The sequence below is a fragment of the Rhinopithecus roxellana genome, chromosome 7 (genome assembly GCF_007565055.1).
Source record: "Rhinopithecus roxellana isolate Shanxi Qingling chromosome 7, ASM756505v1, whole genome shotgun sequence".
Classification (NCBI taxonomy): domain Eukaryota; kingdom Metazoa; phylum Chordata; class Mammalia; order Primates; family Cercopithecidae; genus Rhinopithecus; species Rhinopithecus roxellana.
Window position 1 is genome coordinate 131,109,481 of NC_044555.1, and position 16,511 is coordinate 131,125,991.

Here is a 16,511-nt window from a genome sequence, read left to right on the forward strand (position 1 = left end):
TTGCACCTGTTGTACCATGATGACATTTTTCCTGGCTGCCTCACCTGTCTGCATCCCGTAGGGAACCTTGTCTGCCTTCAGAATTGTCAGTGGAGCTTTTGAAAGGCAGATCGGGTCTCTGCCCCAGGAGATCTGATACAGCAGGTCTGCGAGAACTAAGGCATGGCAGGGAAACTTCCCACCATCTCAAGGGTGAGGCTAGGTCTTGGCTGGTGTATATGTATTTATCCAGAAATATTTAGTAAACATTCGCTGAATGAAATAAACACACAAGAAAGCACGAAGCATAATACCCACAGGGTAAGCCAGTCAGGATAGAGGATGAATACATTATTAGGCCAGCTTTGCTGCTGTGGTTATCCTGAAACAATAGGGTTTAGGTTGTCTGTCTGTGTGTATATGTATTTTGTTGTTTTGTAGAGACAAAGTGTTGCCTTCTCACCCAGGCTGGACTGATCACACCTCACCACGGCACAGCCTCAAACTCCCAGACTGAAACGATCCTTCCCCCTCAGCCTCCGGAGCAGCTGGGGCTACAGGCATGTACCATGAAGACTAATTTTAAAATGTTTTGTAGGTGTGGCACGGTGGCTGACGCCTCTAATCCCAGCACTCTGGGAGGCTGAGGCGGGTGCATCACCTGAGATCAGGAATTTGAGGCCAGTCTGGCCAACATGGTGAAACCCTGTCTCTACTTAAAAATACAAAAATTAGCCAGTTGTGGTGGCGCATGCCTGCAAGCCTAGCTACCAGCAAGGCCAAGTCAGGAAAATCACTGGAACTCGGGAGGTGGAGGTTTCAGTGAGCCGAGAATTTCGTGCCACTGCAGTCCAGCCGAGGCAACAGAGTGAGAGTCTGTTTTTTGCGGGTTTTTTTTTTTTTTGATTTTGGTTTTTAATGTTTTGTAGGGACAGGGTCTTGCTCTGTTCCCCAGGCTTGCCCTGAACTCCTGGCCTCAAGCAATCCTCCCACCTCAGCATCCCAAAGCACTGCTATTACAGGTGTGGTATGTGTTTGGCCCACAGAGAGATATTCTGTGTGACTTCGTAAAATCAAACAGACATTATGCACAATCTAGTTGTCATTTGATTCACAAGTAGCCCAGAAATGGGGACTCCCAGGGCTGTGGTGCCAGCTCGGTACACTTGACCTCTGTTATTTGTACTAGTGTGTAAGAGACAGACGAGAGACACACTCCAGCCTGATCTCAGCGAGGGTCTTTATTCTGTCCTGTTTGACATTTTTATTGACTTTCTACTGTTTTAGGGTCACACCAGAAGGCTGAGTCCAAAGAGAGCCAGTTGGTGGTCCCAAATAAGTGGTTCTCAACCGAGGGCAGTTTTGCCCCACAAAGGACACTTGGCAATATCTTGTCAGGACTTGGGATCACTACTGGCATCTAGTGGGTAGAGGCAGAGATGCTGCTGGGCATCCTCCAGCCACTCCTGTCAAAGGATTATGTTCTGAAATGTTGGTTGGGAAATCGTGCTCTGGATGATGAGGTTTGCTTCTTTTTCTCCCTGGAGGAAAATGCTTGTTATTTCTGCTCTGTGAGGGCAGGAGCCTTGTTTCTTTTGCTTCCCGACCTTCTCCCCTGAGCTGTATGAGAGCTGTTTCCCTGACACCTGTTGCAGTGTCTCATGCACATGGTCAGTACTCAATATTTGTGGGATGTTGTTGAAGGTAGCGCTCCCCTTTGATAGGTGTTTTGCTATTACAGACAGTGCTGCCTTGATCCTCGTAGAACATAACATCTTTATGGCTGAGTTTTTTTAAATTTTGGAATCCAGGAAGTGGAATTACTGGGTCAAAAAGCACATGTATTTGAAATTTTGTTAGATATATTTGTAAAAAGTTGTTGAAGATATTCAGCCTGGCCGGGCACGGTGGCTCACGCCTGTAATTCCAACGCTTTGGGAGGCTGAGTGGGGCAAATCAGTTGAGGTCAGGAGTTTGAGACCAGCCTGGACAACATAGTGAAACCCCATCTCTACTAAAAATACAAAAATTAGCCAGGCGTAGTAGCATATGTCTGTAATCCCAGCTACCCAGGAGGCTGCAGAAGGAGAATCACTTGTACCTGGGAGGCGGAGGTTGCAGTGAGCTGAGATCATGCCATTGCACTCCAGCCTGGACAACAGAGGAAGATCCTCTCTCAAAAAAAGAAAAGAAAAGAAAAGATATTCAGCCCTACTCCTCGATACGTGCCCCTGGAGAAACTGACACATGTACACACATACATCCATGGAGATTCAGAGCAGACCTTAGAGCAGAATGTTGGAAAGTACCTGTCCATCAATAGGAGATTGGTGTACTCATACTGCAGAGAAAATCAACCCAAGAGCTACACATGTCAATGAGGATAAAATTCACAAAGCAAAATGGAGTAAAGAAACCTGAAAAAGCCCTGTCAAGTTGCAGGAGATGATATCATTTCTATAAAGTTTTAAAGCATTTCAGAACTGAACTATATATTTTTAGAAATATCTGCATATGCCATGTAAATATTTAAAAAGCGTAAGAATGCTGAACAGCACGTTCAGGACAGGGTGAAGAATCGGGCATGCCCGTTGGGCAGGAGGATCCTGGGTAACATTGTTCTTTATGGCTTTCTTGTGGCTTCTAGAATTTCATTAGAAACTTTTTAAAAAACATGGGCCCACATTAGGAATTACATCTGATTTTAGAGTACTGAAAACTCCAAGCAAAAACACATGGGTAAAACTGTTCAGAAGGCTTTTATTATCTCTTAATTCGTCATGAAACCAACTTAGTGGATTATGACTAACATTTTTTTAAAAGTGATGTAGGTTAGGGCCAAGTGTGGTGGCTCACACCTGTAATCGCAGCACTTTGGGAGGCCGAGGCAGGTGGATCACTTGAGGTCAGAAGTTTGACACCAGCCTGTCCAACATGATGAAACCCTCATCTCTATTAAGAATATAAAAATTAGCCAGGCACAGTGGCGTGTACCTGTAATCCCAGCTACTCAGGAGGCAGAGGCAGGAGAATCACTTGAACCTGGGAGGCGGAGGTTGCCATGAGCTGAGATCACGCCACTGCACTCCAGCCTGGGCGACAGAGTGTGAGACCCTATCTCCAAAAAAGAAAAGAAAAGAAAAGAAAAAAGTGATGTAGAATAGATACAATCAGCAGGCATTTACATAGGAATGCTAAGTAGTTCCATCAACTTCTCATTTCGTTTATGTATGCAAATATTTATATTCATGTGTACTAGGTCGTAATGTAAAATGTGTCACTGTGGTCTGTTTTTGGTTTTTTGTTTTTGAGACTGAGCCTAGCTCTATCACCCAGGCTGGAGTGCAGTGGCACAATCTCGGCTCACTGCAGCCTCTCCGCCAAGCAATTCTCCTGCCTCAGCCTCCCAAGTAGCTGGGAGTACAGGAATGTGCCACCACACCTGGCTAACTTTTGTGTTTTTAGTAGAGATGGGGTTTCACCATGTTGGCCAGGCTGGTCTCGAACTCCTGGCCTCAAGTGATCCACCCTCCTCGGCCTCCCAAAGTGCTGGGATAACGGGCGTGAGCCACCATGCCCGGACTTTTTATTTGTTTTCTGAGATGGAGTCTTGCTCTGTCACCCAGGCTGGAGAGCAATGGCGCGATCTCGGCTCACTGCAACCTCCTCCTCCCAGATGCAAGCGATTCTCATGCCTCAGCCTCCAAAGTAGCTGGGATTACAGGCGTGCACCACCACACTTGGCTAATTTTTGTATCCTTAGTAGAGAAAGGGTTTCACCATGTTGGCCTGAAACTCCTGACCTCAAGTGATCTGCCCACCTTGGCCTCCCGAAGTGCTGGGATTACAGGCATGAGCCACTGCGCCCGGCCTGTATCACTGTGGTTTCTGGTCAGAAAGGTCTGAAAAACACTTAATACAAACATGTTACATAAATTGTATATGTTAAGACGTAATTTAGAAAAAAATGTCAATAATGGATTTACTGTGAGAGCAAAATTGCAGACATGTTGATAAGCACAATGCTTCTTTTTCCCTTTCCTGTCTTTCTGTAGGAAAGCAACTAGACACCATTTGTGAGAAACAAAAGGTCAGGAACGGCCAACGTCCCTACTGGCCACAATCCAGCCCCAATCTGCAAGACAGCCAGCCGCCCTGGGGGAATTCCCACCTGGTGGGGCTCCACATCACCAGCCTTCAGCTGCTCAGGGTACAGCCCCTCGTGAGAACCGCGCTACAGTCATGTTTCCTAAGTGACCTACATCAGCCTCCTGCTCAGGGGTTTGTACAGAAACCACTGCCAGCCCTCCAGGTGGTCCCTGCAAAGAGAGTCCCAGCCCCCAAGGCTCCAAATGGACAGGGTTCCATGTTGACCCCTTTGTCGGCCTCCAGTCGGCCGGCTGTAACATGTTTAATCCAGTTCAGCACGTTTATTTATTTCCAACTTGCATATAAAACATACTGAGAAACTAAAACCATCGTTAAAAGTGAAGACACATTGAGACAGGTATCTCGACCTGCCAAGTATAAAGCTAAAGATAAGTTCATAAAAAGGGATGATTTGGCGGACGGTCATCTCTCAGATTCTGATGATTATTCAGAACTCAGTGTGGAAGAAGATCAGAGGGAGAGGCAGGCGCTCTTTGACTTATCGAGCTGCTCCCTGAAGTCCCAAAGCTTTAAGTGTCAGACTTATAAAAAGTCATATATAGGGAGGCGGGGACTGGCGCAGCATTTTAAACTTAATCCAGGCCATGGCCAGCTGGACCCTGAGATGGTGCTGTCTGAGAAAGCCAATGAGAGCACCGTCCGGGGGTGCACGGAGGAAAGGACGCTGAGCCTGACCTCCCCGGGGCTGTCCATGCCAGCAGCTCCACATGAGGGACGGGCCCGCTCCTCCTTGGTGAGAGTCAGCATGCGGTGGCCGGCAGGTAATGTTTGCGTCTGAGTGTTGTTTTCGGCCATTCTCACACTGTTATAAAGAAATCCCTGAGACTGGGTATTTTATAAAGAAAAGAGGTTTAGTTGGCTCCCAGTTGCACAGGATGTACAGGAAGCATGATGCTGGCATCTGCTCAGCTTCTGGGGATGCTTCACAAACAGTCACGGTGAAGGCAGAGTGGGAGCAGGCACATCACATGGCCACAGCAGGGACAAGGGGTTGGGGTAGGTACCACACACTTTTAGACAACCAGCTATCATGAGAACAGCACCAAGGGGATGGTGCTAAACCAATGTGAGATTGGGTGGGGATGGATTCAAACCATATCAGTCCTTATTCCTGCCTCCGGCTGCCCATCATCCTTAAGTTGACCTTTACAATGGGTGATGGGGACTCAGGCGAAGGCTCAAGCAGGACCAGAATCATTATAGTGGAGGCTCTGAGACCCCCCCATGTTTGCACTGCTGCCGAACAGGCTGGAAGCTGCGTGTCTGTGTGTCAGCATGATTTAATGAGCACATCTGATGGGAACGCAACTGTTTCTTGAGGTTTGGTCAGTAAAACCAATGGCAGTGCACTCTTGGCTGATGCTGCCATTACAGAGGGTGATGTTGAGAAAGGCAGTCCCTGGGGGTGCTTCTGGAGTGTCAATAGCCCCTGGCTGCTTAGCGTGTCCTCTCCCTCCTGCCCCTTCTGAAACTCCCAATAAAGCAGGTGTGAGTCGCTATAAGTTTGCATTATCACATCAAAATTTTTTTTCCAAAATATTGTAATAAAACACACATAACATTTACCATCTTAGCCATATTGGAGTGTGTGGTTCAAGGGTATTAAATACATTCACAATGTTGTACAGCCATCACCCCCACACATTTCCAGAACTCTTTTCATCTACAACTAAAACTCTGAGCTTCAAGTTGGGGTAAGGGGGGAAAAAACAAACAAAAGAAAACTAAAACTGTCCCCATAAACACCAACTCTCCATTCCCTTTTTCCGCAACCCCGGCAGCCACTATTCTATACTTTCTGTCTCTATGATTTTCACTATGCTACTTTCCTCACAGAAGTGGAATCACAGAATATTTGTCTTTCTGTGACTAGCTTATTTCACTTAGCACAATATCCTCAAGGTTCATGTTGCAGGAAGTGTCTGCATGTCCTTCCTCTGCAAGGCTGAGTAAAATCTCGCTGTTGTGCATATACTACATTTTGCATATTCATTCCTCTATCAACGGACACTTAGGATGCTTCCACCTTTTGGCTATTAGGAATAATGCTGCTATGAACACACCTCCCTGAAACCCTCCTTTCAGTTTTTGGGGGTATATATCCAGAAGTGGAATTGCTAGATTTTAAGTGGAATTTTCATTTTCTTTAGTTCCTTTTCAGACTATTCATTGTTAGTATTTAGAGATGCAGCTGATTTTTGTGTATTGACTTTTTCTTTTTTTTCCAGTCTCACTCTGTCGCCTAGGCTGGAGTACAGTGGCACAGTCTGAGTTCACTGCAACCTCCGCCTCCCAGGTTCAAGTGATTCTCCTGCCTCAGCCTCCCGAGTAGCTAGGACTACAGTCACACACCATCAGTAACTTTTTATATTTTTAGTAGAAACAGAGTTTCACCATGTTGGCCAGGCTGGTCTTGAACTCCTGACCTCAAGTGATCCGTTCACCTCGGCCTCCCAAAGTGCTGGGATTACAGGTGTGAGCCACCACACCTGTCCTGTGTATTTACTTCGTATGCTATTACATTGCTGATTTCATTTATTAGTTTTTATTATTATTATTATTATTATTATTATTTTTCTTTTTTAAAAGAGATAGAGTCTCAGTCTCTTGCTGTGTCACCCAGGCTGGAGTGCAGTGGCACAATCTTGGCTCACTGCAACCTCTGCCTCCAGGGTTTCAAGTGATTCTTGTGCCTCAGCCTCCCAAGTAGCTGGGACCACAGGCTCCCACCACCATGCCTGGCTAATTTTTGTATTTTTTATAGAGATGGGGTTTTGCCATGTTGACCAGGCTGGTCTCGAACTCCTGACCTCAAGTGATCCGCCCACCTCTGCCTCCCAAAGTGCTAGGGTTATAGGCATGAGCCACCATGCCTGGCCTCGTTTATTAGTTAGTGAGTGTGTGTGTGTGTGTGTGTGTGTGTGTGTGTGTGTGTGTGCGCGCGCGCGCGCGGGCGCACTCTTCAGGCATTTCTACTTATAAAATCCTATCTGCAAATAGAGATAATTTTACTTCTTTCTTTTCTATTTTGATGCCTTTTGTTTCTTTTTCTTGACTAAGTGTGCCGGCTAGAACTTCCAGCATTGTGTTGAATAGAAGTAATGAGTGCAGGCATCCTTGTCTTGTTCCTGATTTTAGAAGAAAAGCTTTCAGTTTTTCACCATTGTGATGTGGGTTTTTCATATATGACTTTTATTATGTTGAGGTAGTTTTCTCTATTCTTTGTTGAATGTTTTTAATCATGAAAGGGTGTTGAATTTTGTCAGTGCTTTTTCTCCATTAACTGAAATAATCATACTTTTTTGGAAATGGAAATGGCAGCCACAAATAATGGCCAGCCTGGGCTCTCCTGGTGCCCACTCGCCCCAGCTGGCCTCTTCCACCCCAGGTTCTGCTCCGCTCTGAGGCTGCAGTCCAGGCTGCCTGTGCCTCACACTTCCCATGGATGCAGGCTCAGTGCGCCCCTCGGGAGCCCGTGCCCAGGGCCTTTCTGCCTTCCCTTCCCGCCCTGTCCTGAGAGCTCACTGTGCCCTCTGTGGCCCTGACCCAAGGCTTGTTTCTTGGCCTGCTCCTCCCTGCCCTGCGCCATACGGAGCACATAGTAGGTGCTCACTGGAGAGTGAAGGAAACGCCCACCGAGTGGCTGCTCAGGGGCTAAGAACTGAAACTTTGTTTAGGTTTTCTTTATTTTCCTTATCAGTGCCTCGGGTTTAAACTTTTTTCTTAATCTTTATCTTCACAAAGGTTGAAAAAGATCATCTAGCAAAGCCTTTTTTCCCAGCTACATATAAGGAATTTGAAAGTCGCATAAAATGGTTAAGAAAATGTGCCAAGATTACCTCAGTCATTCTGGTCTGTGTTCTCAGGAGATCCTGGAAATAAACAATGGTAAGGTACAATCTCCCATGGCAGAAAGAGTTTCACTCATAGAGTTAGCCAAAACAAGGGCCAGGTGCAGGGCCTTACACTTGTAATCCCAGCACTCTGGGAGGCTGAGGCTGGTGGATCACTCGAGGTCAGGAGTTCAAGACCAGCCTGGCCAACATGACAAAACCCTAATACAAAAATTAGCCAGGCGTGGTGGTGCATGCCTCTAATCCCAGTTATACAGGAGGCTGAGGCACAAGAATTCATTTGAACCTGGGAAGCGAAGGTTGTACTGAGCTGAGATTGTACCACTGTACTCCAGCATATGCAACAGAATGAGACTCTGTCTCAAAAAAAAAAAACTCCATGAAAGAAGAAGAATGTTTTTAGTAATGATACTTTTCTAGGCAACCTCATTTTAGCTTTTTTCCATCAAGTGAAATTTTTTTTTCTTAAAGCAATAAATGCGGCCGGGCACAGTGGCTCACGCCTATAATCCCAGCACTTTGGGAGGCCAAGGCGTGTGGATCGCGAGGTCAGGAGATCAAGACCATCCTGGCTAACGGTATGAAACTCTGTCTCTACTAAAAATGATACAAAAAAATTCGCCGGGCGAAGTGGCATGCGCCTGTAGTCCCAACGACTCAGGAGGCTGAGGCAGGAAAATTGCTTGAACCCGGGAGGTGGAGGTTGCAGTGAGCCGAGATCACGCCACTGCACTCCAGCCTGGGCAACAGAGTGAGACTCCATCTCAAAAAAAAAAAAAAAAAAAGCAATAAATGCTCTTCCAGAAAACTCAAAAATGAAGATAAGCTAAAAGAAAACGGAAAACACCAGAATACTGGAATCTTTCTACTCAGTGATGATCAAAGTTAGTAACTCAGGTATCCTTTTCTTTTTGTTTTTGAGACAAGTTTCACTCTGACTCCCAGGCTGAAGTACAGTAGGGTAAACACAGCTCCCTGTACCTTGATTTCCCAGGCTCAAGCAATCCTTCCTTCTGGGCCTCCCAAAGTGCCAGAATTACAAGCTTGAACCACCACGCCCAGCCCTGTCTTCTTCTCTACGTGGGTTTTAGGGGATGGGTTATATAGGAGCCATTTCATTATTGTTTTTGGTTTTTCTGACACAATTCTCATTTCGATGTCATTGTTATTATCAAATTGCCTTTAGCTACATTGGATTTTTTGGGGTTTTTTGCATAGAGTCTCGCTCTGTTGCCCAGGCTGGAGTGCAGTGGTATAATCTTGGCTCACTGCAACCTCTGCCTCCTGAGTTCAAGTGATTCTCCCGCCTCAGCCTCCCCATTAGCTGGGATTTACAGACACCCACTACCATGCCCGGCTAGTTTTTGTATTTTTAGTAGAGATGAGGTTTCACCATGTTGTCCAGGCTGGTCTTGAACTCCTGATCTCAAGTGATCCACTTGCCTCGGCCTCCCTAAGTGCTGGGATTACGGGTGTGAGCCACTGCGCCCAGCCCCCTGCTGCGCTTTAAACAAGAGAAAAACACTGCAGTCATAAGATGTATTAAATACAGTACATAATCTTAAAACATTGTTGAAACACAGAAAACACATCCTTTTTTGACCACAGGAGTTAGTAGGGGAGGCTTGCACCCATCCATGCTTTTGAGCGTGCACTCACACTTGCACTCCTCACACACACTTGCACTCATGCCCTTTACACTTGCCCTTGCACACTTGTACACACATGCCCTTTACACTGTGCACACTCAGATCCACACCATGTACACTCATACACGGGCACTCACACCCACACATGTATCACACCCCTACACTTACACTGTCACATGCACATACACTTACACACATTCACACACTCACACGTACAGCCTCACACACTCATACACTCATTCAACACTCACACATTTACATGCTCTCACATGTATGCACACACATCCATACACACCATCACATGACACACTTTTACATGCTTTCACATATACCCACTGGCACACACATGAACACACCCACAAGCACTCATTCCCACACACACACACTGACACATTACATGCCTTCATAGGTAACACACATTCCCATATACTCATTGACTCCACACCTTGTGCACACATTCACACTCCCATCATAACACTGACACACTTCTGCCTGTCCTCACATGCCTACATACTTGCCACACACACACCGACAGGATTCCATGCACACTCACATATCCTGCCCATTCGGTCACTAACTTACCCTCATGACCACACACACACACACGGGCTTTCAAATGCACTCATCCACAAATACATATTCTAATATGCGTACACACTTGCACACACCCTCACACGCTTGTACACACTCCCTCACATGCAGTCACACTAGCCGTCACACTCACGTGCTCACACGCATACACACACCCCCTTGGCACACACACTCCCCCCCACCCGCTCACCCCAAGCCCACCTGACAGGTGACACACTTTACCTGTGCGGCTGGGATGGCTGGTCCTCTGCCTGCGCTTTGAGGTTCCTTGGGGGCAGCGGCTCATGCTGGTTTTCCCACTGCGGTGTCTTCTGTGGCTTCAGCGTCGCCTAGTGCAGGCTGCCATTCAACAAACACATTGTCAACAGTCGATCAAAAGAAACCCATTGGCCACCGCACCCTGAGGCAGCTGCCCTTCCAGATGCCCTCAATAGTCTAACTGATTCCATCGCCCCAGCCTCGGGGGAGAAGCACTGCTGCCTATGCACTCCATTTACAGGTGAGACGGGAGAGGTTTAGGGAGTGGCCAAGTCCCCTGCCCACACAGCTGCCTCCCAATCTATCTTCTCACCCTCCTCTTTCTCAGGCGAAAATCATACTCAGTGTTTCTGTGGGATCCTTTGACCTGGACATTGCCAAAGAAAACATTGCACCAGACAAGTTAACCCTTCAAGGAAGGCCTCAGTCAAGACTACTGCAATACGGAAGAGAGAAGGAGCTTAACTTCGTTGAAACAAAAGGCTGGAGAGATTTTAAGTGCTGGGGTGAGATGCTGAGAAGGAACTGGAGACATTAGGAAGAGGTTAGGAAATGCGGTAAAGCTATGTGTTGGCTTATTGGAATTTTTCAAAACTAGGAACCTGCCCTTCTACAAAGACTGAGAGACAGATGTATCATCTCCTTCAATAATTACCTTTTAAAGGGATGGCTCTGAGGTCTTGAGAAAGACATTCCTGGGTTGCAAAACTAGCTAGAGGCTAGAAGAAAATTTGGGAGAAGATTTGCATCTCAAAGAGGTAGAGAAAGAACTCACAATTGCAAGTTTCCTAAAATAAATCCTCTGTGAAAAAGGAGGCCTGATGGATGGAGCTGGAGGTCATTATGTTAAGTGAAATAAGCCAGGCACAGAAGAAAAATACTGCGTGTTCTCACATGTGGGAGCTTAAAACCTGGATCTCATGGAGACAGAGAGTAGATTGGTGGCTACCAGAGGCTGGGAAGGGAGCAGAGAAGAGAGATAAAAAATAGTTTGATTAATGGGTATAAATAAGTAGGAGTTGTTTTGTGTTTTTGGAGACAGGATTCTGTTCTGTTGCCCAGACTGTAGTACAGTGATACGTATGATCGTAGCTCACAGTAACCTGGACCTCCTGAGCTCAAGTGATCCTCCTACCTCAGCCTCCCCAGTAGCTGGGACTTCAGGTGCGTGCCACTATGTCAGGCCAATTTTTGTATTTTTTGTAGAGACAGGGTCTCACTAGGTTGCCCAGGCTGATTCTCGGACTCCTGGGCTCAAGCAATCTTCCTGCCTTGCAAATAGAATTTTTGATAAAAGAAATAAGACCCACCATTCAATAAATCAGCAGGGTAAGTGACTGTGGTTTACAGTAATCTATTGTACATTTCAGAATAGCTAAAGATAAGAATTTAAATGTTTCTAGCTTAACAAGGCAAATATGCAGAGTGATGAATATCTTGATCACAATGATGTGATCTTTACAAATTATGAGTGTATTTAGTAATCACATGTACCCCCAACATATGTGCATCTATTATGTATCAAAAAAATTAAAACTAAAAAATAGAAAGACAAGGAGGTCGGGAGGAAAACTGTAACACTCAAGCTGAGGGAGACATGAAGGCTGTCTTAGTCAACGGATTCACCCTTTTCCCTTTAATCTGCTAATTATCAATTGATATGGTTTGGCTCTGTGTCTCAACCCAGATCTCACCTTGAATTGTAATAATCCTCACATGTGGTGGAAGGGAACTGGTGGGAGCTAATTGAATTATGGGTGTGGGTTTTTCCCATGCTGTTCTCTTGAGGGTGAATGAGTCTCAGAAGATCTGATGATTTTATAAAGGGCAGTTCCCCTGCACACAGTCTCCTGCCTACCACCACGTAAGATGTGACTTTGCTCCTCCTTTGTCTTCCGCCATGATTGTGAGGCCTCCACAGCCATGTGGAACTGTGGATCCATTAAACCTCTTTCCTTTATAAATTACCCAGTATTAGGTATGTCTTTATTAGCAGCATTGAGAACAGACTAACGTATCAACAACTCCCTTTGAGAACATTTTAATTGTTTGGAAATGTCTGCTCTATCTTGATTTTTTTTTTTTGAGACAAGGTATTGCTCTGTCACCCAGGCTGGAGTGCAGTGGCAAGATCTTGAAACTCAATATAAATGCCTAAAGTGCGACACTTGGCAGATAAGAAACCATATGCAGACACATTCTTTTAAAATAATGTCATTATTTGGTTCTTTCTCATGTGAGAGTCGGAAGACTCAGAGCCAACATAAATTCCAAGTGGTATGCAGAAAACCAATGCATAGCTGGAGAGGGGAATGAAGGTTAGTATCTGCAATAAGGCTGAGTCAATGCAAATGGCCACACAGTCATGGATTCAAAGTGATACGGATCTCCATCATCCTGCAACCCAACACCTTGCACAGCCTTCAAACACCAGCTGGGAAATCAAAAGTGGCGTGTGCAGTAGCAGGAGATCTGTTCGCCCTCTATTTCCTCTCATCCCCATGCAGCAATCTGGTGCGATCATAGCTCACAGTTGCAGGGGCCATTGAAAATAATATGCTGAGAATAGATAAGGCTCAAGGACAGTATCTCTAGCTGGTTGCACTTGCCATGAACTTCAGTAGTCAAGGACAGTATCTCTAGTTGAACCTTTAATGAACTCTAGTAGGCGCCAAGAAGGCAGACAAAATAAGAAAGAGCTTAGAAACAAAGAACTAAGCAGTAGGTTATATCTGGGTGCAGAAAGTTTGTTTTGTATTATGTCATTTTTGCTGACGTGGGATTTGTGGGGTATAAATAAAGTGAGGCGGAGGCTCTAGGGGCGGCCGCCATGTTCTCTGTTTGTCTTTGTCTTTCGTGTCTGTGTCTGTTCATTCTCCACTACCCCCGGCACGGGCCCCAAGACACAGTAACCTCGAAATCCTGGACTCAAGTGATCCTACCACCTCATCCTCCCTAGTAGCTGGGACTACAGGTGTGTGCCACCATGCCAGGCTGATTTTTGTAGTTTTTGTAGAGACAATCTCACTAGGTTGCCCAGGCTAGTCTCCTGGGCTCAAGCAGTCCTCCAGCCTTGCAAATACACAGTTTGATAAAAGAAGAGAAGTCTTTAAACTCCAGGGTCTGCTGCCCTGCAGAGACAATTTGCATTTTTCTCACCACCCACAGAATGCTAACTAGGCAGCCCAGAGTACCCGGGAGCTCAGGCCATCCAGTGTCCTTTGAGATGTTAGGAGGAAGCAGAACAGCTAGCTCCCAAATGAAACACAGCAAAATGCTCACCCTTCAAGGGTCTAATTTTGTTTTGTTTTGTTTTTTGAGACAGGGTTTCACTCTTTGCCCAGGCTGGAGTGCAGTGGTGCGATTTCGGCTCACTGCAACCACCACCTATAGGGTTCAAGCAATTCTCCCACCTCAGCCTTCCAAGTAGCTGGGACTACAGGTACGTGCCACCACAGTCGGTTAATTTTTGTTTTTTGGGTTTTTTTTTTTTTTGGTAGAGACGGGGTTTCACTGTGTTGGCCAGGCTGGTTTCACCTGACCTCAAGTGATCTGCCCGCCTCAGCCTCCTAAAGTGCTGAGATTACAGGCATGAGTCACCGCGCCCAACCTCCTTCAAGGGTCTGAATCCAGCCAGCGTCCTACATCATACCTGCTTCAAGCCTATGCAATGGAGAGAGCCTGAGATTTTATTTCAGTAAGAAAATAGGCCGGGCGCGGTGGCTCAAGCCTGTAATCCCAGCACTTTGGGAGGCCGAGACGGGCGGATCACAAGGTCAGGAGATCGAGACCATCCTGGCGAACACAGTGAAAACCCGTCTCTACTAAAAATACAAAAAACTAGCCGGGCGAGGTGGCGGGCGCCTGTAGTCCCAGCTACTCGGGAGGCTGAGGCAGGAGAATGGCGTAAACCCGGGAGGCGGAGCTTGCAGTGAGCTGAGATCCGGCCACTGCACTCCAGCCTGGGCGACAGAGCAAGACTATGCCTCAAAAAAAAAAAAAAAAAGAAAATAAGAGTTACATTATATCAAACTAAAAGGGAGAAACACAAACATAAAAAATAAATTAAAAACCCAGAAATTCCAATACTAGGCAACCCTCCAAAATTGGCAAAGCTCTGTGTATATTAAAAATGTATTGAGTCCAGGCATGGTGGCTCACGCCTGTAATCCCTGCACTTTGGGAGGCCAAGGCAGGTGATCACTTGAGGTCAGGAGTTCAAGACCAGCCTGGACAACATGGTGAAACCCCATCTCTACTAAAAATAAAAATAAAAAAATTAGCTGGGCATGGTGGCAGGAGCCTGTAATCCCAGCTATTCAGGAGGCTGAGACTGGAGAATCCCTTGAACCCAGAAAGCGGAGGTTGCCGTGAGCCAAGATCACGCCACCGCACTCCAGCCTGAGCGACAGAGCGAGAGCCTGTCTCAAAAAAAAGAAAAGAAAAAGCACTGAAACATGCGACATCCACCTTTTTGTAATAGTTCCCACGACCTACACAAATGCATACAAAATGCTTAATATTTTGCTTGCGCTATTCTTTTCTGCTGGAAGGGTGGTTCTGAATAAAAAATTTTATTTTCCCATTCTTTGCTTTTTCATTAATGCTACTTTCTTTGCCCCAGGGTTACAGAGTGGAAAGTCCCACAATCTTTTTCTTCTCTATTTTCAGGTAGATGCATTTTATTACTATATTCTATCTGTTTATTCTATCTATTCCATTTATCATCTACCTACCTATTATTATCTGTCATCTGTATTCCGTCTACCTATCATTGATCTATCTGTCAATCTACATTTTGTCTTGTAGAAAAACACCTCTTGGCGAGAATGCAGAGAAGGGAACGCTTATACACTGTTGGTGAGAATGTAAAATTATACAACTTCTATGGAAAACAGTATGTAGATTTCTCAGAGAACTAAAAATAGATCTACCCTTTGACCCAGCAACTCCAGTAATGGTTATCTACCCAAAGGAAAGAAATTATCAGAAAAGACACCTACACATACATTTTTACTGCAGCACAATTCACAATAGCAAAATCATGGAATGAACATAAGTGTTCATTGGATGAAGAAAATGTGGTATACACACACCAAGACTATTATGCATCTATAAAAAAGAATGAAACTATATCTTTTGCAGCAACATAAATGGAGCTGCAGGTCAATATCCTAAGTGAGATAACCTAGAAACAGAAAATCAAATACCACGTGTTCTCACTTATAAGTGGGAGCTAAAAGAAATGGGTACACATGGACCTACAGAATGAAAGACACAGGACACCTTAAAAAGGGGGAAGGTGGGAGTGGACGAGGGTTGAGAAATTATCTATCTGGTATTATGTTCACTGTTTGGGGGATAGATAGGCCAATCCCCACCACTGGGCAATATATCCGTGTAACAAACCTGCACCTTATGCCCTGAATCTATTTGTTTTTTCAACATTGACTTCCACGGTCACTATCTGTCTGTGAAATCACTCCTCATCAACCAGGACTTGCATGTCTTTTTGTTTCTCAGGTGAACTATCACCCCTACAAGTCAGCCTGCAACCAGCCCTGGCCACCACCAGTTTCCCCACACTGAGCTGAATATTGGACATGCCCATCTTAGACATTCCAGCCCATTTTGAAATTCCACATCGATTCACCCGACAAAGTCTGAAATTCCAGGGCAATTTATCTGGAAAAGCTCACCTGGAATCACGTGTCGTTTCAACCAACAACTATGGAAGAGGATGTGGCATCAAAACCAAGGGCATCAATTATTTATAAGGGTTGTGTGGTGGTTGGTCCAGGTATCTCTCCTTCACGCCATCACTCCTTTCAAGAGCTGCCACTATTTTCTAATTTAGCACAGGAATTTAGATGCCCCTAAATAAGTAGGCATCCAGTATCCGCCCACACCACTTTTTGTGAGAGTCTGTATGGAGACACTACCACCACCCCTGCTCTCCTACTGCATACCCTACCATGCCAAAGAATGGTGGCTCACACCTGTAATCCCG

At 45.6% G+C, this 16,511-nt stretch overlaps 1 long non-coding RNA gene and 1 pseudogene across 1 annotated transcript; both read left to right on the plus strand.

The window, feature by feature from the left end:
• The first annotated feature begins 1,646 nt into the window (after nucleotides 1-1,646).
• LOC104671266 lies at nucleotides 1,647-8,545 on the plus strand (annotated as a pseudogene).
• A 6,589-nt stretch (nucleotides 8,546-15,134) lies between these two features.
• On the plus strand, nucleotides 15,135-16,278 carry LOC104677924. The gene is made up of 2 exons (XR_004058334.1): nucleotides 15,135-15,361; nucleotides 16,025-16,278. It is a non-coding gene; the product is annotated as an uncharacterized LOC104677924 (long non-coding RNA).
• The last annotated feature ends 233 nt before the right edge of the window (nucleotides 16,279-16,511 follow it).